At 46.3% G+C, this 23,200-nt stretch overlaps 1 long non-coding RNA gene across 3 annotated transcripts in view; it reads right to left on the bottom strand.

The window, feature by feature from the left end:
- Positions 1-23,200, bottom strand: part of LOC120603827 (uncharacterized) — an 88,752-nt gene that overhangs the window by 44,124 nt on the left and 21,428 nt on the right. Inside the window, exon 3 of one of the 3 annotated variants that reach the window (XR_005653175.1) lies at positions 1,800-2,724. The exons of the other annotated variants lie outside the window; for them this stretch is intronic. This is a non-coding gene — a long non-coding RNA (uncharacterized LOC120603827). Of the gene's footprint in view, positions 1-1,799; positions 2,725-23,200 lie in introns of those variants that run through there. 3 annotated transcript variants of the gene reach the window in all.

Below are 23,200 nucleotides of genomic sequence, written 5' to 3'. Positions count from 1 at the left end.
GTGGTCGGGTAATTAGCGTTTATTGGAGGGGCATGCTCTGATGAGCACTTTGTGTGTCTATCTCATTTCTTCTTCCAACAACCCCGAAAGGTAGGTAATACTAACGTCTCCATTTGGCCAATGGGGAGACCGAGGCACGGCCAGGCACATCGCTTGCCCAGGTCACTCCACTAGGAGTCCGCGGTTTCAGCAATGATCAGAGCAAGGGCTTGGTATGTGGCTGAGGGTACAGTCTTCGGCGTCAGACCCACCTGGGTGCCAATGCCAGATCTGTGACTCACTTTTCCCCTATAGAATCTCAGCATCTTCAACTTTGGAAAACTACTGGAGATGGTTTATTTAAACTCCTTGATTTCACAGGTACGGGAACCTGGGAGCATAGGGAAGCTCAGGCCTGAGCTCACACAGCTGGACTTTTGCTGCCCTGCTCTGGACAAAACGAGGTCATCATCATCATCCCAGGCTCAGCTATCTGGGGGCGCTTACCAAGAGGACCGTCCTCACCCCCAGTGCAACCTGCTCCCCCAGCGCTGTGGTTCTGCAGCCTGACTGCCCCAGACCTGGGAGAGAGCCCGGGGTACAGGGGGCTGAGCAGGGCCGAGGACTTGAACAACCCAGTGACCATTTAGGGTCCAAGGAATCTGTAGTACCTGGCATCTCCACAGAGCCTGGACCAAACCCAGGAGCTCCCTTCTAGAAGGATGCTTCCTGGTACGCGAGCAATTGCAAAGACTCCACTCTGATTCAAGTCCTCAGCTCAAAAAAGGCTACACCTCAATTCCTTCTGTGTTTGAGCTTTTAATTAAAAAGCGTAAAAACTTATTTTCTCCCTCCTCGGTAGCCAATTGTATGCAAAGTACGGTTTAGTAGGAAGCCTACTTTAGAATGACAGCTGATACTGTAGAGTTGCCAGGCTGGGATTCTTCTAAGGGCCCAATCAGTGTATCACAGGGCACCCGTAGTGAAAACTAACTCCTTCTCACCTCCCCATTTTGCAGGCGTGGGCATTAAAGCTCAGAGAGGTTAAGTCACTTGCCTAGGTCGAACAGCCAGCAAGCTGCAGAGCCAGGATTTGAACCCAGGCAGTCTGGCTCCAGAGTCCAGATGTGTGAGCACTACACTGCACTGCCTCTCAGGGTGACAGAAAAATTTATGTTTGAGGAAGCAGCCACCAGCAACGTCATTCAGCAATGCCTATCTTCCAGCCATACCCATCACACTCAATGCCTGCCTCCCACCAAATGGATTCCTTTCTCCTCTTTGTTTTCATTATTTTGTTTGTTTTCTAGAGGAAATATATCAGTTCTGAATGAAACCAGTTTAGTCGCAAATGAAACTGAGTTGTCCACAACTGAAAGCATATAATTAGAGGATGTTCATCTCTGGGTGGTTCTCTACGCGCCCGCCCCCCCTCCCAACCAAAAATACACTAACATTTGCAAAAGAGAATTCATCTTTACCTAAAACTATAATTAAGCGGCTGCTGACGGTTACCTTGGTGACATTAAAAAAATTCTCCACTACAGCTTCCCACACTGGAGATAATACAAACTCAGCAGCCAAGTAAGTCAACAGGTTGTCCAGGAAACTGTTTCCTTGACAACCAGGAAGATGGAGGGGGCCATAGAGTTGGGTAAATATCAGAGCAACGATGCTATATCAAAGAAGAAAAAGTCCCTTTGGCATGGCTGAACATGCATCCCCCACTTGTACCAGGCAACAGAGCAGGGAACAAAAATGAGTCTTCGCTACGTGAAGAATGTCAAAACCCAAATTTCCCTTGAATCGCTCACCCACTGGGTGAACTTCGATTTGAGGACATCAACATGGAAGACCAGGCTGCAGACCCTCTGACTTAGCAAAAGGAGCCCCATTCACTCACTCACAACATGTGCCTTGAGCACCTACTACGTGCCAGCACGGTCCGTCTCCTGGCTCTAGAATCGGATGGCTCTGCACACTTTGAAACCTCGGCCAGGTGGGCCAGGAAGCCTGGAGAGGAAAAATAAAATGTCGGAGAACAGTTTTTGAAATTTTAATGTCTGGGTTCACCCAGTGTATTCACTTTCCCGTCCCCCATTCTAGCAAGGCCAGTTCTGTGCCTGCTTGTCTGGGGGTGTAGCGGGGAAAGAGGAGGAGTTTGTAGGAGAGCGAAAGCTGGAGTGGTCTGAAAAATAGTCTCACCGCTGGCTTTGTTTTTAAAGGACTGATAGCTCGGGGATGGGATTCAGCCACGTGACCGGGAAAACCTCAGGAATGAAGAATGCGAGAGGGAGGGGTGACCCCAGAGCATAAAGAGAGTCCTCGAAACCTTGGTCCCGGACTTGTCCTTGGCCATGCTGCGGGTGCGTGGAGAGTATCATACCCTTGGAAGGGAACGGTCATACGGTCCTAGTCTGACCAACAGTGGCCAGGAAGGAAGCAGCAGACCTGAGACTGACTGGGACAATGTGTCTCCAAAGTGACCAATGTGGACAAATGACCACAGGGGCTTGGCCAGGGTTTCAGGGCTATGGAAGGCCCCTAAACTTTTCTCCACCCTGGGGGTGGTGGTGGTGGTACAGGGAGCCCCAAGAACGAGTGAGGCGGGCTTGATATAGACTAAAAGAAAATTTTAAGATGCTCTATTTCTTGTCCTGAGCGTGTGGTCAGAGCCATATTTGCCAAGTATAATTTCCAGCGCTGCGTTCCCCAGACTACTCGAGAAGGTCCTGCGGCTGAATTCTGCAGAGAAAAGAGGGAGGAGGGTGTCCAGATCTGGAATTCCCAAATCCATTTTGGGAAAAAAGATCGGAGGTGTCGAGATCTGGAAATCCCAAATCCATTTTCCCATCCACAAAACTCTTCCCCTCCAGCAAAGGCCTTGCACCTTGTCCAACAGGGTTTTCAATCAACCAACTTATTCTCTGATTGTAAACGAGCGTGCCATAATGCTGTCCCACCCATTTGCACAGACGATTGATCTGACTCTTATCTACACGTCCTTAGCATATGTAGCAGTCATCAGCGTAATTGGAATAGCACTGAGCTCTCACAAGGGGCAACTTCTTTGTTCTTGACAACTAACCTTGTGTGGCAGATGGCTGTTTTGCAGGTGAGAAAACCAAGGCACAGGGAAGGAAAATTTGCCCTGGGTGCCCCTACCCAATTCAGTCGTGGTGCCCAGAGCCCAGGCCAGGGTTTCTGGCCCCCACCTCTAACCACGTCTTTCTGCCTCTGTGCTCACACCTCACCTGTCTTCCGTCTGGGTTTCTCTCCTATAGTCTTACTTCTCCTTTCCTATTGTTTTCCTGCTACTTTTTTTTGCCCCCTCTCATCTGTGAGTGACCCCACCCACCCCAGGGGACACTTGGCAATGTGTTGTCATACTAGAAGGGAGCGCTGGTGGGTAGAGTAGAGGCCAAGGACACTGTGAACATCTTACAATACCCAGGACGGCCTCCCACAGGAAGGAATTATCCTGCCCCAAATGTCAAATGACAAACCCTGCCATCATAGGAGGATAGAAAGAGTCCGTCCAGGTAAAGTCCGTCCAGGTAAAGTCCGTCCACTTGGGCCAGAGCCCGCCATGCAGTAAACTATTATTATTTGTGTTAATGATATTGTTTACGACACCATTGCGATTGGGAAGTCCAGGCTACTTATAATAAAGAAAAAAAGAAAAGAACCGAAGTTCATGTATTTAACAAGAATTCATCCACTTCCTTCCTTTCTGTGGTTCACAAAGGACAAAATTGACTTGTTTTGTGGGCAAGGTCAATTACTGGCCTTTTCACCGAAATGTGCAACCCAGGAAATCACACCCAAGGGCCCTGGGGATGAGGATCCCAGGAGACCTTTTATGAGTCTCGAGATGGCCCCCCCTTGCTGGGTCATTCTCTCACTGTGGGATTGATTGGAACGCTGTGGAAATTCTTTCTTTTCAAATGCTAATGGATTCACTGAAAAAAAAAAAATACAGGAAACACAAATACACCCACAAGCACTGCTTACAAATCAAAGAGTCTTGGGTCTCAAAAACAACCAAAGATAAATTATTTTGCTCAATCACCTATTTTTCCTTTACACTCAGAACCACAGAACAAAGAAAAACTCTAGAAGGTGAGGGAGATGAACGTGATTTGCATACTTAAGAGCCCCAAGGGAGGTGACAGTAGCAGAATCAGATTATCACGTGAAAAGTGTAATATGGAGCCCCGAGGGGGAACTGTTCAGCTTCTGAAAAACAGGAGCTAAAAATACCCCTGCCAACATGTCATTTACAAGTTCAAGGGCTGTTTAGACAATACTACGATCAAACTGCAATTAATACATATTCCCCCACACACACACCAGGGATTAAAGTCTGATTTTTAAGTACCAAACAGCTGCCTCCAGGTTTGTCTGTAAAAAAAAAAATGACTTTAATTTTTATTTTTGATTGGCACATCAGGGGCGGGGGTCCCAATCACAGCTCCTTCCCCCCAGCACCTAAAATCAGATGATATTTGACTATGGGGAAGGCAGCTGAAAGGAGGCAAGGGAATAAGAGAGGAAAGCAAAAGCTTTAACAAAAGAGGCTTCTAATCAGAAGCAAAGAGGTACCAACCAGTGCCCTCCACTTGCCTGCTATCTCCCCAAACCAAGAAAGATGGGGAGTAGGAAGAACAAGGCAATAGTGATGTGAGATCGTCTTGTGGCCCTGGAAATACTTAAATATTCCCCCTTTGCATTGGGAGGGAGGGCAGGATAAATAGCTCAATATAATCGGGCGTAGCTTTCTGGGACCTGGACAAGGTGTTCAATGAATGTGAACAAAACACTCTACTTAGGAGTTTTCCCATGTACAAACAGAGCCAGCTGGCCGAGCTGAAGGTGCTTTCTGTGGAAGCTGAGAGATATGTCCTGTGTCTCTGAGTTTCTTTGGGGCGTCTAGGTTTTCTTTTTAGGGCGATGGAAATGTTCTAAATGTTCTAAATGTTCTAAAATTAGATAATGGTGATGGTTTTGAATATATTCAAAATCCAGTTGCATGCTTTAAAAGGTGAATTTTATGTATGTAAATTTAACTTAATGTAATCAATTAAACTTAATGTATGTAAATTCAATAAAGCTGCTATAAAAAAGAAAGGAATAGAGAAAATCAAGAAATTGTTCTAAATAAAAGGGATTTTTTTTTTCTTTAAAAAAGTGGGGAGGAGGTTGAGACCCAGGGACTCTAGATTCAAATCCTGATTCTCTTTACTTGCAGCCTCCCTGAATCTCAATGGTCCCATCTCTAAGATGGGGCTATTGAAAGTGTCCTTCCTACCTGGGCCATGTGGGAGTGATGTGAGGTGCTGTTTGTAAGAAGCCTGACGAAAGGGGGGTGCTTTCAGCTCTACAGGAAAAGATGAAAGAACGATTTGTAAGAAGCTTGACACAGGATGGGCCTGGCTGGGAAATGGGGTGAGCCAGCTTTCAGCCAACAGGACGGTAACCCTGCTGTGAGAATGTGTCTAGCCAGCACCTTGTACCATCCGCTGACCAAGAGATACAGCACAGATAATTGACATTTATTGAATACTTACTATGTGGGAAACATCTCATATACATTATCTCATTTGGTCTTTATTTCAACCCTAGGGACTATTATATTCCCATTTTGCAGATGAGGAAATAGTCACTTGCACAAAATCCCAGAGGTGGTAAGAGGCAGAGCCAGTTCACATCCAGGAGTCTGGCATGGGAGATGAGCCAGCGGGAGCTGGGGAAGGCTCTTATCAGCTTGAGAAAGCAAATGCTTAAACATCCAGGGATTCTGATTACTAACTATACAAAAATTGTATAAGTAGCTTATTAAACCCTTGGTGGCATCAAATACTTCATGGTAGAAATCAGCCATGAAGTATTTACCAAGAAAATCCACAGTCGTTATAAATCTGGGCTCTTCCCCACCCTCTCTCCTCACCTCTGCCCCCTGAGAGTGTGCCAGCACATGATTTACTATAAAACTAGGAGGGTACTTTGAGTCCTCCTTCTTATACATAATGATAGGAAACTCTTATGTATTTTCATGGCACTTTAGTGTTTACAATATGCTCATAAATACCTCAAAATCAAACAAACAAAACTGTGAAATAAGAATGTTCTTTGTTTCAACGACAACGATGAAAATGGGCTCCAAGAGATGATGATCCCAAGGGCCTAAGTGGACCACAGACCTGAGTTCTAGCCAGGACCTTTTATTCTGAAAGACAGCAGCCCCAGGAGTGGGTGGTAGGTAGGGTCTGTGTAAAGCGCCCCAACATCTATCTCCATGGCGACAGGCAGTAGCTGCCCCCATTGACTCTGGGAAGAGGACCCTCCCCCTCATTTCGCAGACTCTGATTTCATAGGCCCCACAGCCTCCCTGAGGAGTGAGCAAAAGCTTTTCACAGTTTCCACATGGAGATAATCTGGAGGTGGAATTTGAGTGCGTATGGATCTTGAAGCAAATGAAACTCAGAAGTAAAGTCTGACAGAGCTTGATACTTTGCATAAGAGAAAGACAATAAATGTTTCACAAATGAATGAATGAGTAAACAAGTGAATGAATGAAACAGTCCCACGATACTCAGAGATTTATAGACTCAACCGAAGCTCTCCATCAGGGCTGTGTAGTTGAACTTTAGCAATGTTCCCAATTAAGGGCCTCCCTGTATCTACACCCTTAGCCCCAACTTTCTTGTCCCTCCCTCTCTGACACTGGGCTTGGGCACATGACTTGCTTTGGCAAATGGGATACACTAGCAAATGTGAAGCGAGCAGAGCTTGAAAACCCTGCAGGTATTCCCGCTCGCCCTCTGGCACGACTGAGACACCAGCTCTCTCTTGGACCACTGCCACCGCCATGGGAACAAGCCCAGACTATGAGGAAAGAGGAGGTTTGTGGAGGAAGACTGGTCATCCAGCCAAAGCCATGCCGGGCTACCTGCCCCCGGTCAACCCACCTGCTGACCGCAGACACATGAGTGGCACCTGCTGAGATCAGCCCAACTGCCCAGCTTAGTTGTAAACTCATGAGAATAAAAGAGTGTTGTTTGAAGCCACTAAGTTTGGGGTGGTTTGTTATGAGGCAGTAGCTCCCTGATACAGGCTTCCTGCTTTGTGATTCTTCAAAAAGCTCGGCCCTGCCCGCTCCTTCCTCCCTTCCGAATCTGCCACCTCACTGAGCATTCTGATGAAGGCTTCAGCGTGGCTTCTTCTTATCTGAAGAGTCAGGTACAAGATCATCCGCCAGGGAAGGGAACAGAGAAATCTGCCTTTGGCTAAATGAACAAAGATAGTACTAAACATCACCAGTCCCTCAGAGAATATGAAGAAAGATTCTTAAAAAGCAATTCTGGAAGAACAACAGGTTTCATTTCTAGTCCCGCTTTGAAAGGTGAGTTTCGCCTGAATGTTGCTGATCTGTCCTCTCTCTCTCTCTCTCACTCTCCCCTCTCTCTCTCTCTCTCTCTCTCTCTCCTCTCTCTCTCCTACCCCACTCCCTTGCAGCTCGATTCTCTGCCAGGATTGAGACATCATCTAGCGCCTGTGATTTATACGGTTTGGTCCTTACCCTTCATAGATTTCTTTTCCCGGTATGACAGAAAGCCCCAAGATATACCAGAGCCAGCACTGCTCAGGACTGATAGAATCCAAAATATGATTTTCAGACTCTTTCTCAGTCAAGGCGAAATAAAGGAGCAGTCTACCATCTCCCTCCTCAAAGTGTGGTACAGCAGCACAGGGATCCCCTGGGAGTTAATTACAAATGCAGAATCCCAGGCCCTACCCCAGACCGATGCATCGGAACGTGCACTTGAACAATATGCCCAGGAGACATGGCTATACTTTCAAAGCTGGGCAGTGCTGCCCTTAGCCCTGGTCCATGCTTCTCTGTGTGCATCGGCACCTCCCCGATGTCAAGGCCTCTGGGTGGCCCCCCACGGGGTTTTAAAGTTGAACATCAGCCTTCATTCCAGTATTATAACGGACACCTTCACCTAACAACCAAATTCCTCCAACCTCCAATGCGAGCGTGCATATCTGCACGTGCCCCACGCGTGTGCGCACACACACACACGCACAATGGAGCACTTCCTACAACGAGGTTTGTCTAAGTCCCTCATTCGTGAGTCCTACTTGAAAAATTTTCTGAAGTACAAAGCTTTGTATCTTGAAGAGCCTTTCAGGTGCCCTGCTGAGACCCAAGGTTTTCATTCATGAGAAACACTTAGTCTTGCCACAAAATTGAAGATTTCAAAGGATTCGCTTCTGATCCCAGCAGGATCACTGCCTACCCCAAATACAAGAGCTTCGTTGGAAGTAATCCCCAGGGAAATTATTAAACCAGTGTATTAACAAGGGAAAAAAAACTGAAGCTATTTCAAACTCTTAAATATCTCGGCAAGCTAATAACAATGAAAACAAAGCATTTTTTAAACAAAAGAGACCCTATAGCAGAAATTAACTTTGAACTGAAATGCTAAATTTTACCAATCCTATTTTAAGTTCTTAATAAACCCTGAAAATTCAGTTAATTCAAATTATTGGCCACACACCATCACCCTTCCTGAAATAACTCAGACTTTCAATCATCTTAGGAAATAGCTTTTTCCCTAAAAACACTGTACGAGGTTATGTGCTGCTTCTACTGACACATGATTTTCTAAAAATCTCTGAAGTTTGGGATGAAAAGACGATTGAAAAACAGATCTGGGCTGTGTTTCCAAATGATTTTTTTTGTCCCCTGTTCACAATAACCTTTTCAAGAAAGGATTGGTGAGGCTGAAGGTGACTGTAATTATACAGCTACCAGCCTTAAAAATGAAAGACTGCGCAGTGACAAAGATAAGACACGGATTTAGAATGTTTTAGGTAACATGCAAATGTATTCTGATTTTTTTTTCCAACTCTTTTTGGGAGGAAAAAAAAAATCTTGTCTGAAAGATGTTCTTGGGGTAGAGCTAGTGGCAGGTTAATTAGAAAAATGAAACGATTGGGAGAGGAGAAACCTTACTGGCTCGCCCGCTCTCTCTGCCCAGGCTGCAGTGAAGGTTGTTCTAAGATCCAGCCCTCTAATTTCAGAATGCGGCCCAATGGGTCTACTCTGGCGATGTGGAATCGGTCAGGGGAGTGACTGGTGCCTGGATCACATCCATACCCCTTTTCCCTAGCTCTGCCTCTGATTTTCCTCTATAGAAAATTCCTTCCCTCTCTCTATGGTCCCTGGTGGCAGGGAGGTACTGACCTCACTTCTGACCCTAGAAGTAAGCACCTGTCCCAGGCCTGGCCAATCAGCTCATTGTATTCCCCCAGTTCCCCCGTGATTGGTTCAGCAGTGGGCATGTGACCTAAGTCCGTCCAGTTAGTCATTCCCGGGACTTTTCCAGGAACTATTAAAGATACTTAACAGGAAGCTGCAGAGGATTATGCCGGAGCTGCTGGGACCTCATGAGAAAGAAGAGCCTCCCTGAGGATGACATAAAAACACAGTGAAAGAGAGAGCTGAGCGAAGAAATGCGACTAGGCCTTAATGAACCCTGGATCCAGCCCTACCGGAAACCTCCAGACTTCTAAACTATGAGAACCAGTATATACTTTTTTTTTTTTTCGCTTAACCAATTTTGAACTCGATTTCTGTCACTTACAACCAAAACCTACTACCTGTTTTTAGTAAAAATCCCTCAGGGTTTTTACAAGAAAGTCAACAAATTACTGCCCCCCCCTCAAAAAAGTCTCAAGAAATCATCTAGTCTAGACTCTTGTATCTGAACATGTGAGTGAGCAGTCTAAAATTTTTTAAATTTTATAATCTTAGTAAAGATCCCAAGGGACTGAAATTCTGTAACCTCCATTGGAACTCCATATGAGAACACACTCTGGGATGACAATTTGAGCTTAAAAATGCAACATACGTCTGTAGGTGGCTTGGGAAATAGTCTCATGGCTGACAAAAAAAAAAAAAAAAAAAATTACCAAAAAAACCAAAATCCTAATATTAGATTTCGTGTGCTACCAAGTAAACTTTTTCTCTTATAGAACAAATTGTTTCTATAGAAACGAATGCTTTTCTAGCAACCCAATCCCTATTAGGGTTGCTATAGGAACAGATTGAGAAAATTGGGAAAATGTAGGAAAAGGTAAACGACTGCCGAGTGTCTTTTGTTCCTGGAAACTCACCGAAGGCAAATGCCTTTTCATTTCCGAATACCTTGGTACTTGAGGCAGGCTCCCCGAACACTCGAGAATACAATTCTGACTTTGTTGCGTTTTCGTTCCCTGGCAAGGGTCTCATCAAGTCATTGAAATTTAATTCAGAATATGGCTAGTTTTCCTAAGAGCCACTCTCTAAAGGTTGTTTTCAAGGAGCAGGGGTAGGGGGCGTGAGTCCAGGGCTAGAAATGTAAACCTGTAATCAGTGTTGACCACCACACATGTGCTGCAGATAATTGTCCTTTGGAGAGAAACCTTTCATTTGGAGAAACAGAAGGGCAGGCGCTTGATGACAGCTTTGTCGTACACAGTGCAACCATGTGGCACCCTGTCCGGGTCCTGAAGTCAAATGACGAACGCACAGAGGAATGCTGTCTCTCTTTACTGGAGAGTGGGAAGGGAGTATGGGCACAGTCCCTTCTCTGTCACTCTGTTTCTAGAATCATCTACCTACACGTAGGGTATGGCATCTGACGAAGGAAGAAAATTCTCTCTCAACTCTCGCCAACTGCAAAGCTAATCGTTAGGAGTGGAGAGAGATTTAAGGCCAAGAGTTATAATCACTAAGAATCATACGACCTTGGGTTAGTCATGTCATTTATTCACCTCCATTAATGGTTTATTGACCCCATCTGTGAAATGGGGTAACGAGATCTGTAGAATAGGGATCCCAGCAGATGCAGAGCAATACCACTGCACACTGGACTCGTGTGTCTTCTTCAAAAACTAGATAGATCATGTGTGAAAGGCAATAGAGAACAGTGGGGCCTGGGGCAAAACCAGACAGCAACAGGCTCCTGTGAAAGAAGTTCAGATTCTTAACATCCTGTCTGCGTGCTAAATTCGCCTTAGAGCCTGCCACCTGAAACCCCCACATCTGCATCCACTGAGAATCATAAGGGTTGAGTCCTGTCCACACGTGAAGTTAACATAGATATACCTCTAACAGAGCAGAGCCTCTCCCTTGAACACTTGATTGCCAGGGGGACGGGACATGTAGCATCACTGAGAAAGGCTTCGATGAGAAAGGAAATTCTGTTATGTCACACTAAACTGAAACTTTTCACACCTCCTTCTGCCTCTCCCTGGTCCAAGCCACGGCCATCTCTCAAGCCACAGCCATCTCTCACCTGGAAAAGGAGTATATTTGTGTTCTCCAGAGAAACTGAACCAATAGGATACCTATAGAAGGAGATCGAGTATGACAGACTGGCTCAGTCGATGATGGAGGCTGACATCTGCAATGCCGGTGGTGCAGTTCCCATCCAACCCCGAAGGCCTGAGAATCGGGGGACTGACGGAGGATGCCCCAGTCCAAGACAGAAAGGCCAGACACCCGGAGCATTGCTGTCTGAGGACAGGAGGAGATGCACATCCCAGCTCAAGCAGAGAGTGCAAACTCACCCTCTGCCTTTCTGTTCTATCCCGGCCCTCGCTGGCTGGGATGATGCCAGCCTGCGGAGATCTTCATTAGTCTACCAATTCAGAAGCTAACCTAATTCACAGACGCCCTCACAGACACGCTCAGAAATGTTTGCCAGCTGTCTCGGCATCCCTTGGCCCAGTCAAGGTGACACAGAAAATTAACCTTTGCAAGGAAGTAGGCTCCTCCTCCATCTCCCTGCTTCCAGCCCCACCCTCACAATCAATCTTCAACACACAGCCAGAGGAACCTTTTTAAAACAAAAGTCCAGTCGTGCTCCTCCTCTGCGCCAAACCCTCCGACGGCTTCCCAGGGCCTTTAGAATAGGGACCGAGGCTCTGACAGTGATTGACAGGCCCTCAATGATCTGCCCCACCTCTGGCACCCTCCGCCTTATCTCCCAGTCTCTCCACCGGCCACGCTCCCCCGCTCGCTACTATACGGAAGCACAAGCAGGCTCCTGCCTCAGGGCCTTTGCACTCACTGTTCCCTCTGCCTAGAACATTTTTCTTCTAAATATGCAGCTGGCCCTGCAGCTCCTTCAGACTTTTACTCTACTGTTACTGCTTCTTAGTGACGCCTTCCTTTGGCCACTCTAAATAAAATGATAACACTCACTTGCAGATCTTACCCCCCAGCCCGCTTCGGTTTTCTCAAGCCACAGCCATCTCTCACCTGGATCATACCATGTGTCATCGGCTGACATATTCATTTGTCTCCCTGTCTTATTAGAAAATAACCTCTATGAGAGTAAAAATTTTTCTCTACTTTGCTTCCTGCTGGATTCTCAGCACCCAGAACAGCACCTGGCACAGAGTGGGTTCTCAAAAACCCTTCGTTGGATGACAGTTCGTGATTCCAGAGAGCCGAAGAGCGTGGGGGAGAGTGTGAGACCACGAGACAGAGGCCAGAGCCCGTGCTAGTCCAGTCTCCCGGTGGCCGATATTCATGCGTCAGCATGCATGAGCTCCCACCAGGCATGAAAAGCTGGAGATGCTGGAGGCAAGATGCCATGCTGAGCAGGGCAGGTGAGATCCCTGCCTCCGGACAGCTCACACTCTAGTAGGGGAGACAGACAATAAGTGGGTAACCCCACAGGCAGGGAGATGTGCAGTAAGGAATACGGAGCGCGAGGTGAGTGAGAAGTGGAGGAGAGGGAAAGGAGGTCTGGTACTGAGATCCGGCGATCGGAGATGGCTCCTCCGACGGGGCCACACCTGAGCAGAGACCTGGTGGAGGGAAGGAAGCAGCGGTATGGGGCGCAGAGCGCACTCGCTTGCCTGGTTCCCTCCAGCCCTTCCTTCCTGATCCTCTGGGATGGGAGCCCCACCTGAGCAGGGATGCCCCTCCCCTTTCAGACCTGGATGAAGCACTCACTGTACCACAGGTGAGGGACCTGCCCAGCTCTCTCCTGTCTCCCTCTTAGTAGAACTACTCTCTCCTAACTTCTGAGTTGTGTGCCTTGGCCCTATTTTTCCCTTATTTGGTATAAACCCACCTTTTATCGGGGAAGGAAATGCACCCAACTAAAACCTGACATTTCCTGCCCCACCCCCCTTGTAGCTAAGCTGTGGCCTCGTGACCACAGGTTTGGTGTTGTGCAGAAATTCTTAGAATACTCCTTAAAGGGAGCTGCCCGGCTGACAAGTGGGCTCCTTTTGCCCTTTTCCTTCCTGATGCTTGGAATTTGGACATGACGACTAAAGCTCCAGCAGTCCCTTTGGCCCAGGAGGCAAACTTGAGGGAGGTGCTACAGAAAAATAGAAGTCCAGGGCCCCGAAGACCAAAGAGTTGCCAAACTATTATCGGATTGCTGCTGACTTCTGGATTTTTACGTGAGAGAAAAATATATTTCCATTTGTTGAAGCTACTGTTATGGGGTAATCTAACACCAGCTGAGATACTCTAGGGCTGCATTGTGACTTTCGTGGGTCCTGGGTACTTTTGCCTTCGTGGGCGCCTTCCTCTATAAACAATATTGAAAATTATATTTTACAACGGTGTTGGCATAAAGACAAACGTAGTCTGGACTGGGTTCGTTATTATATATTCATTACTATTATCATGTGCATATTTTTCTTTTGGTTTTAAAACATTAAAATGGAAACATCTGTGTAGGTCCCTAAAGGTTCACAGATCTCTGTGCCTTCTGTGCCTAATGGAGATATCACCCTGATACTCACGCCTTATCTTGCTTGTCCCCTAATCGAACCTGATGGAGGTGGGGGGAGCACTATTATTCTTCCTGTTGTTCAGATCGGGAAACTAAAACCAGAGAGATTAAATAACTTGCCCAGATTTGAATCCTGATCCATCCAACTCCAAAGTCTAAGCTCTTAGCTTTCAACCCTAGGGAAGGAGCTATTTTTAGCACCCAAAGGCAATTCTTGATAGAGCTATTATTATTATTATTATTAATGCAAACAGTTCTGACTATAGAAAATAGGGCTGATAGGCGGTAACAAAATGTATTGGACACATAGACCTCCTGGTAGCTCCTTTTTATAAACCCAGCTACGAGCCCCATCTCTGCAGGAAATGTTTTAAATCCCCATCTTTTAGGACTAGATTTACTTATCCAACTCCACAAAGAAAATAACTCCACTTAGCTTGACAAACTCCACAATGAAAAGTAAATTATTTTTCTGGAAATGACCCTAAAAATAGCATGGAATGGGTCTGCTTACAGATACCAGAGGCAATAAGACTGAATATGTTAGTTTTTAAGGGCACAAATGTGTTTTGAAACAAGAAGACTCTTCTGCAGTCTCGAAAAGAAAAAAAAAAAAATTATTTTCTAGGTAGCATGATAAATCAGGCAGGGAAACAACTCTGGAGTAAAAACAGCATGAACTTGGGGAGGATGACAGAACTCTCATCCATTTCGTTCGCCTCCCCCCACGGGAGCCAAGAAGAAACCTTTCCTCACCTCATTGCTATGTTTATTTCTTTCCATGTCTTCTTTCCACAAGTTAAAAGAAAGAAATGTTGAAACAGAGACCAAAGGATTGCTATGCTTTGCAGTCCACAGCGTCAAAGAGAGGGATGTATACATGGTTGATAGCTTTTTCTCTCCAAGCCACAGCATTTCGTTCAGTCATTCAGCCATCCAGACTTTATTAGATGCCTTCTGGATGCACTGTGCCATATAAGACACCAAAGAGCACTACAAGACCCCACCCTTGGAAAATGAAGTTGCCGTTCAATGAAGCCTTGAAATATACACGGAAGACTCGAATGCATGATACTTTCCCAGACTGGAGGTTAAAAATTGGGATGCTGGAGTCAGGTAGCCCCCAGTTCAAATCCTGCCTCCACCACTCACCTGCTGAAAAAATTGGGGCAAATTAACCTAAGTCTCAGTTTCCTCCTCTGAAATATGGGAGTGATAAGAGATCTACTCTCTCAGAAATAAATGGGAAGATTAAATGAGATGATGCATGTAAAGCATTTAGCACACAGTAAACGTGCTCTCCATATTAGCTGTCTGCTGTATGCAAAGTGCATGGAGAGGGGAGAAATGGGAAAGGCTTCTTCCTTTTGGGGTCTTGGGGGGTGCTAGAATGTTCCGCTTCTTGGTCTGGACACTGGTTACATGGGTGTGTTCACTCCCTGGCAATTTCTTAAGCTATACATGTATGACTTAACTTTCTGCATGCGCTTGAATAAAAAGTTTACATACAACAGAATGTCTGATATTCAGGCGAAAAATGTTGGCATCTCAGCCACATGGGCTACCTCCTTTTCAAAAAATTGCCATAAAACTCATTCCATGCAAAAAGGCCTGGTGTGAGGGTTATTCTCTGTGACGCGGAGAGACAGACTGACTGCTCCATCTGAGGCGACCCTGAATGGACACCCCGAGGAAGAGGGGCAGTGAGAGACTCAGCCAGAAGGGCCCTAACCAACCCCACACGACCCAAACGAAAGCCTCCAGGGACCCCTCGGGGACCTCAGGCGAAGCACCCAGTCGCCACTGGCTTAAAACGGGGTGTGAGGCAAACTCCAACTAGACTTCAAGAGGCGGGGACGTCGCAGACGCTGGGCCTGAAGAGCTCTGGCATGGAGCAGGCCCAGACGCACGTCAGGTGACTTGCAGGAGGCGGGGTTGTGATCTACCAGGACAAGGCACAGACTCAGTTTCCAAGTGGCCCCTGGGTTAAATACCGGTTCTGCAGTTTACCAAACAGATGGCCCGATCACCTTCAAGCCTCAGTTTCCCCATCTGTAAAATGGGAGATGGCATCTCCTACTGTGCGGGTAAGAACTACAGAACATGTCTGACCTACAGACGCGACAGTACAGGTAGCTATTATTCTCAAACCAAATTGAATCTGGCAGAAGACAGCTCCACGGGGGCACAGAAAGGCTGTTGAAAGAACTTTGCTCTTCTCCTATGTTTCTGGCAGAAATGTCCACAAGCGAAGACACCGCCTTTAAGTTAACAGTTTCAGGAGAGTAGCTGTGCCCACAACGTGCAGTGCCACTGACCTCTCCAAGAAGCTGGCTGTGGCAAAAGGGATTTAATAAACCAGGGGCCTGACTGGCAGGGGCCGGAGCATAGCAGGGTGTATAATGGAAACACGGATATAATTAAGAGGTGGTTCATTTGCAATAATTATGCACTGGTTGGTTAATTCTTTCAAAATGCTAAACAGCCCTTCCCTGGGGCTAGAGTAATTGACTCTGTCAACAGCACTGCATATGGCTGTCTAGAGACTTCTGCTTGGACAACCTGCTGACTCATTTTAACACACGCCACACGCTCTTTTTGCTCATTAACAGACTTGTCTGAGCAGAAGCACCAGGGTGGAGATTCTGTTTGGGAGGAGCGGGGAGGGAGAGAGGGCTGGGGAAAGACTTAGATGGGAAGTTCTGTCCTCGGGGAGAGCCATAGAGGAATAAAGAAGACACCACGCCCTGCCCCTGCCCCTAACATCTTCCCCAGACTTGCCACATAAATTACTCCGCAAGCATATTGTTCAGTCCCATACCTTCACGCATTTGTACCTGCACTTCGCTCTCCCTGAAATACTCACACACACACCCCTTCCGCATCTGGACAATTCCTACTCACCCTCTAATACCTGAATGACATCAATTTCTCCGTATGAAACTTTCCTACACCTCCCCAGAGCTAGCTAGCGACTCCTGCTCCACTCCCGTTATGCTTTGTGAATCTTCATTCATTCTTTATTTATTGAGCCCCTGAGCCCCCGCCGTGTGCCAGGCACTGAGCTAGACCCTGAGGTCAAAGAACAAGAAAGAGCAGCCCCCGTGCTGCAAAGCCACCGTCCAGCTGCCAGAGCGTAGCAGAAAAGACAGACGTGCCAACGAGCCATCAGGCTACGTGGTGACAAGTGGGAAAGCCTGGGAAGAGGGTCTCGCCCTCATCTGGGAAGCATCACGCTCCAACTCAGGGTGTGCTGTTGAAACTCCAGTGTCATTTGTAAAGGTTATTCATTCTGGCTGCAGTGTGGAAATCTGGCCGGGGGCCAGGGGAGGGGGTGTGGTGGGGGGTGAGGGTAAGGGCAGAGGTGAGAGCATAGCTAACAGACCACCCTGGTCATCCAGGCAGCTTGGAAGGGTAGTAGCATCGGAGGTGGAGAAAAGTGGATGGACCTGCTCGAGGCAGAAGAGAAAGGATCTGCTAGACTTAACGAGAGACTGATATTTGGCGGTGGGGCGGGGCGGGCGGGGAGTTGAGGAGGGCACCCAAGCTTTTGCTCTGAGCTGCCTGGTGAAGGGTAATGTTCACTGAGATGGGGAAAGCTGGGCGAGGAGCAGGCCGGGGAGCTGGGCAGCTGGGTCCTGAGTTCAAGCTTTGGATTTTGCACTCATTGTATTCGCTGAGCCTGTGGATGTCCCGGGGGCGTCCAGCAGGCACCCAGATGGAGGGGTCTCTGCGTGTATATTTCCAGCACTTGCTTCAGATGCTCGGTACGGGAGGGGCCTCAGTGCTGCTTTTACCTTGCTGCTGCTTTCTTCCCAAGCACACCTTAAGCTTCTCGTCCCCTGCCACTCATGGTTACACCAGATGTCCCACTTGGTAAAAAAGAGAGGAAGTCCCCTCCTCAATTTGCTATTAAACTATGACACTTGAAGCCTAAGGTGACAATCTTGAACCCCCAACTATCTCATAATGGCCCCTGCAGCGTCTTCTCTAATTTCTCTCTACTAAGAGACTCTCCAGACAGCTGGAAGGCAGATGCCATTGGTCAGCTACCCAACAGCCATTTCTCCTTCCTCCTTGATAACCGAACCCTGATTTTATTCAGGTAGCAATGTGTCCAGCCCCAATGGAGATGCAACATCAACCTAAACCAGTCACGGTAATTCTTCATGACTTTACCAACAAATGGTCTGGGCTGGGCATATGAACTGCTTCTAGTCAGTGAGCTGTAAAGGGACATCTGTGAGAAGCTTCTGGGAGAGATTTCTCTACCTGGTAAGAGTCGCAGGAGGAGAAAGGCTTTTGTCTCCCGCTCACCTTTTCTCCTTGAATCACAGCCAAGGCAGATGCGATGCCTGGAGCTGCAGTAGCCATCTGGTGATCATGAAACAATAAGCCTAAGGATGAAACTCAGCCTCACTGAAAGAGGTAGAGCTGGAGTCTAGAAGTATTCTGCGTCCTTGGTGGCACCACTGACTTGTAAATGAGGGAGCGTCCATCTTTCTTGTGAAGGAAATAGTGACTGAGTTGATGATTTCAGCTCCTGTCGGTTGGGTTTTCTCCTACCTGCAGCTAAAAGCCATGCATCCAAGTCTCCATTTATCCTTCCATATCCACGGATGGGTTCCTTTCCATCTCCATCTCCATTTATCTGTCATTTCACAGACTAGAATGCCAGATCTTTGTCTGTTGTGTGCCCCTCGTACTAGAACAGTGCCTGGCACACAGAGGCCACTCAGTAGGTATTCAACAAATGAATGCATCTCTGCATCTGCACCTGATCACCAAGGCCACGAGCACCTCGACTCACCCAAGTCCCACAACAGTAACTATCATTCCCCGAGTGCTTCGATGTGCCGGGCCCTATGCTAAATCCATTATCTATCTCCTTTAATCTTCAGGACGATGCTAGGAGGAAGGTACGGTTGTTACCCCCATTCCACAGATAGAAAAACTGAGGCTCAGCGAGGACAGGTGTGGTGCCCAAAGGCATCTAGCTGGAACAGCTGGATTCAAACCCAGACTATTCGCTCCAAATCTCATGCACTCAATTGCCGTGCTGTACAGCCTGCTGAGTTGGTGACAAGCCCACACCCCCCATGAGCCACTGGGGGCAGCTGAGACACAGAGCCGGGGGAGGCAGAGCAGGGTGGAGGTCCGGAGGTGAGGAAGGTGTGTGCCTTACTCCAAAAGAGTATAGTCACTAGAAGTGGGTGGTGGTCAATACCATTAACTCAGAGGCAGCTGAGCATTAAGGGGCGGGGGTGAGGAAGAAGGGGAGAGAGAACTAGAAGGGAATCAGCTCAAAGTGCTGGAGAAATAGAGCAGATAAAGACCCCAGGGCGGGCTCCACACTCCTTAGCCACTGCCTCCTTCTTCCTGGGCCCGTCCTGCCCCGCCAGGAAGTCTTCCGGGGCCAAGGGTCTTGCGGTCACTGAGACATTTCCATTCCATCCCCTCTGACCAGATTTTACAGATGGCAGCCCAGCTTCCTGTGCCCATCAGTCAGGCTCCAGATAAGTCCATGGGGAGAGGTACCGTCTCTACCCTCCTCCATCAACGTGTCTGCCTTTCTCCTCGACTACATGTTTGTCCTCAGCATTTACCACACTCTGGAAACAACGTATTTGCCTATTAATTACTATCCTTATCTATCCTTTCCACCCCTAAGCCCAGAGGGTAAGTGCTGGGATCTGTACCGGTTCCGTTCTCTGCCTTGACTCAGCATTGCAAGGCGTGGGGCACTGCAGGGACGCAGTAAGTATTTTGAAACGAAAGGTGGATATATATATGCACGTGTGCATTTTTCGGGAAAGAGGGCTTTCATCAAGTTCTCCAAGGAAACTGGGCCCTGAAAGAGATCATGAGCCACTGACCTAAATGAGATGACCTCCTAGATCTCTTCCAACTCCAGCTCCTGGGATTCTAGTGACAAGGAGAGTGTACTTTGCTGGGAAGTGAGGAATGCTCAGTCTGAGTCAACAGGCACATTTGAAATGGTAGCTCAGTATCACCTGGCCAGTGGGACAACTGCTAGTGGACAGGGACAGTAGCCTCCTGGAGCCGGTCAGCTCCCCAGAGGAACTCAATAAATAACTAATGAATTAAGTCCTAATTTGAATAAATGAGTGTCCACAGAAATCACTCCTACACATTCGAATATCATCAGCCTCTCAGGGACCCAGAATAAAAGTAGATTCACCAGACTCACCATGTGCCCAGCGTTGCGCTTGTGGTCAGGGCAGAAGGATGAGGAGGTCAAGCTCCAGTTCTCAGAGCAGACAGACAGACACAGGCAACAGGGGGTGAAACTTTGTAACCTACGTCTCCATCCTCCGGATGAGTCTGTTTAGCCAGCCTGGGCACAAAGCCTGAGTTAAATAAACAATGTCACCAGTATTTTAAAAACTAACTTGGTGAGGTGATGCATGGCATGGTAAAGAAGGCTCATTGCAGCCTGGACGGCCTCTGAACGAGATGGGGTCTGTCGGCTGAAATTTTCAAGCCAATGAGATTTATTGGTCATGGAATCAGCTACAAGACCAAGGTTTGCAAAAATCTGGTAAACTCAGAATCCCTGCAGATAATGACCCCGCACACTCCCCTTCTTGGTCACTGAGCTTGCTGACCTCGGAATTATAAAGGAGATGGTACAATGCCATATGGTGTCATTGGGAAATGGTTAACTGGAGGTTTCCTAAGGCCACTTGCAAGGTCTAACTCAGTTCCAAAGGAACAGCAGAATCGCCACCTCTCTACCCTTCCGTCCCCTCCCTATGCTCCTCCTAAATGCTCTTCAAAACAAACACCAACTCGAGGGCCCCATTGGTTCCTTCTGGGTGGCCTCACAGAGCCTCCGAAAACGAATGAAGAGGCATCCACATCACAGTTCGCACTGTTTCAATTTACTCTCCCAGTTGAGAGCCAGCAAAGGAGAAAGGCATTAAAATTAAATGTGAATCTGGGTAGCCACTTTCTGCCTCCTGATTCCTCACTCGGGTTTTCTTATGTCGGTTTCACATCCTCTGGCCCCACTGGAGTGAGCCCCACTCGGGGCTGTCAGAGACCCTTGCTTCCCCCAGCGGAGCTATACGTTATCAGACCTATTACATCCCCCACTCTAGCGATGGCCTCCAAACTCCTGTTCTGTTGGCAGGTCCCTTCAAGCAGAGAAAAAGCCTCTTTTAGGGAGGGAGAGAGAGAAGGAAACTAACGGGGTGAGTGTCTAACGGGAGGTAGCCACATGGGCGTCCATTCTCATTGAATAATCACAACAACCACACGTGAGGTAGACAAGATCATTCCTCATTTTCAGATGCAGAAAACGAGGCTCAGAGAAGTGAATGCTTTACCTGGGATATGAACTCGGGTTTACAGTCTACCTAACACCTAAATTCATTCTCTTTCTCATTCACCAGGCTCTCTCTTCCTACCTCGATCTGAGCACACTGCCCTCTGCAAACTGTCCTGGGATTAACGAGAGTGCAGATAAGAATCTTCTGTTAGGAATTTAACACTGACAGCAGACATAGCACTACTAGTGGCCAGATATCTGAGTACAGGTACCAAAGAAAAATGACTATATCAGAATTTTGTATTTAATACTGCTATTTTATCAGAGTATATGGAATTAATTATTTTAAATCGCTAAAACAAATCAGCCAATATATTTTGAATACATAAATTTATAAACGTTACAAAATGTTAAGCACTACAACGGGCATATAAAATGTATATAAAATACAAATTATATTTTTAATATAAATTATTTTAAAAATTTAATAAAGCATTACAAAAATAATTTCAACATTGAATAAACATAAAAGGATTTTTTTTTAAGTTGGGAACTTTTTAAAAAAGATATTATTTGATTCTTTAAATGCAATCATTAAAAATAAAAGTATGCATCAATGATGTCATAGTTGAGTCCCAGGCATTTTGCTGTGAAAATTTTTCCAGCTGTTAAAAATATTTGTGCCCCCAAACGAAGAAATGGAAAAGAGCCGATCCAAATATTTGTCTCTGACACCCTCATATTCGAATAATTTTGAGATCTTTTGGAATAACTTCTTTGCAGAGAGTATAATTTCTTATCGAAAGGAGCCTAGAGTTTTGTCTTAAGGACACTTGCCCATTCAGCTCCAAGTTCTTTGATTTTTATATGTAGCTACAGGATTATTTGCATCAGTTATTGCAGAGTTATCTCTATCAGTCTCGAAACTGTCATGTTGAGGTCCCACTTACACAGAGAATTTTTATTAGTATTTTCTATTCAACGCAAGCTTTGCTTTGTCAAATATGTTTTTCGTCTCTTGAGGATAGTGAAGGTAAGAATGATGTCTTCTAAACAAATGATCATTTGCTCAACTAGAATTTTTAATGCAGCATAAAACTCTTGGAATATCTCAAGATGTAAATGATTCGACTTTCAGACTTCTTAAAATATTAAAATAACAGTAGTACTTTTTTAAAAAACAGTATTTTAGTACTTAAAAATAGCACAGTATGCCAGAATACCAAAAAAAAAAAAATTACTGCAATCATTAGCCCAGTTGCTAGGAAACCTGTGAACAAACCTAAAGCTAGAGTACAGGTAGGTAAAAGGGGACTTCTTCAAGCAAAATTGTAAAAACCAGAACTAATTTTAGCAACCATAGGTGAAAAAGAACACGCGATGATCAGATGATATCAATGTATTTAAGGCTTTATATTTCTCCAGAACACACTCTTAATTGCTTGTTCTTCTTAACGGCTTTCCTTCTCTATGTATGCAAATACTAAGCGTTAGAGATAATTAGACATGCTTGTTATTCTTTTACATACCATCTTTATTTTCCAACAGCGCATTGCTATTTTCATTTTCCACGGTTAAAGGAAGACTGTGGTCGTGTCCCCTCCCCACAGGAAAGGCACCAGCAACCTGAACTGCAAGTATTCTGAAGTACTAGTCATGAGCATCCTGACCGATACTATATGACATGTAAAAGAGGAGCCAATTCTTAACAAAGAGGGAAAAGCTGAAAGCGTTCTTAAAGGAGGAATCAGTGTTCTGCTTATTGCTGAGTATGCTCCCGTTGGACCGACCCTCCCACAAATAACAACCATAAACTCAGGGGACAGAGGATACAACTGCATAAAAGCACTGGAAAGTCAACCAAAGCTATTAGATTCTAGAGAGGTGACATTTGGAAGAAAAGAATTTCAGGACATTGGTTTCCTAACTTGTCATGCTTTTTAGCCTAAGGTCAGGCCTCAGTTAGTGCTTCATGGGCAGCTAAACCTCTGATTTAAAAAAAAATAAAAATAAAAACAAACAGACAAACAAACAAACACCCACAATCTTTCTGGCCTGAATAATCAGAAGTCAGAGTTCAGAGCAACCACAGTGGGGGGTAATCCTGAAA

This window comes from Pteropus medius, unplaced genomic scaffold (genome assembly GCF_902729225.1).
Source record: "Pteropus medius unplaced genomic scaffold, Ma_sr-lr_union100, whole genome shotgun sequence".
NCBI classification, from domain to species: domain Eukaryota; kingdom Metazoa; phylum Chordata; class Mammalia; order Chiroptera; family Pteropodidae; genus Pteropus; species Pteropus medius.
The sequence above is the reverse complement of the archived record's forward strand: the minus strand, read 5'-3'. Positions and strand labels throughout refer to the sequence as shown.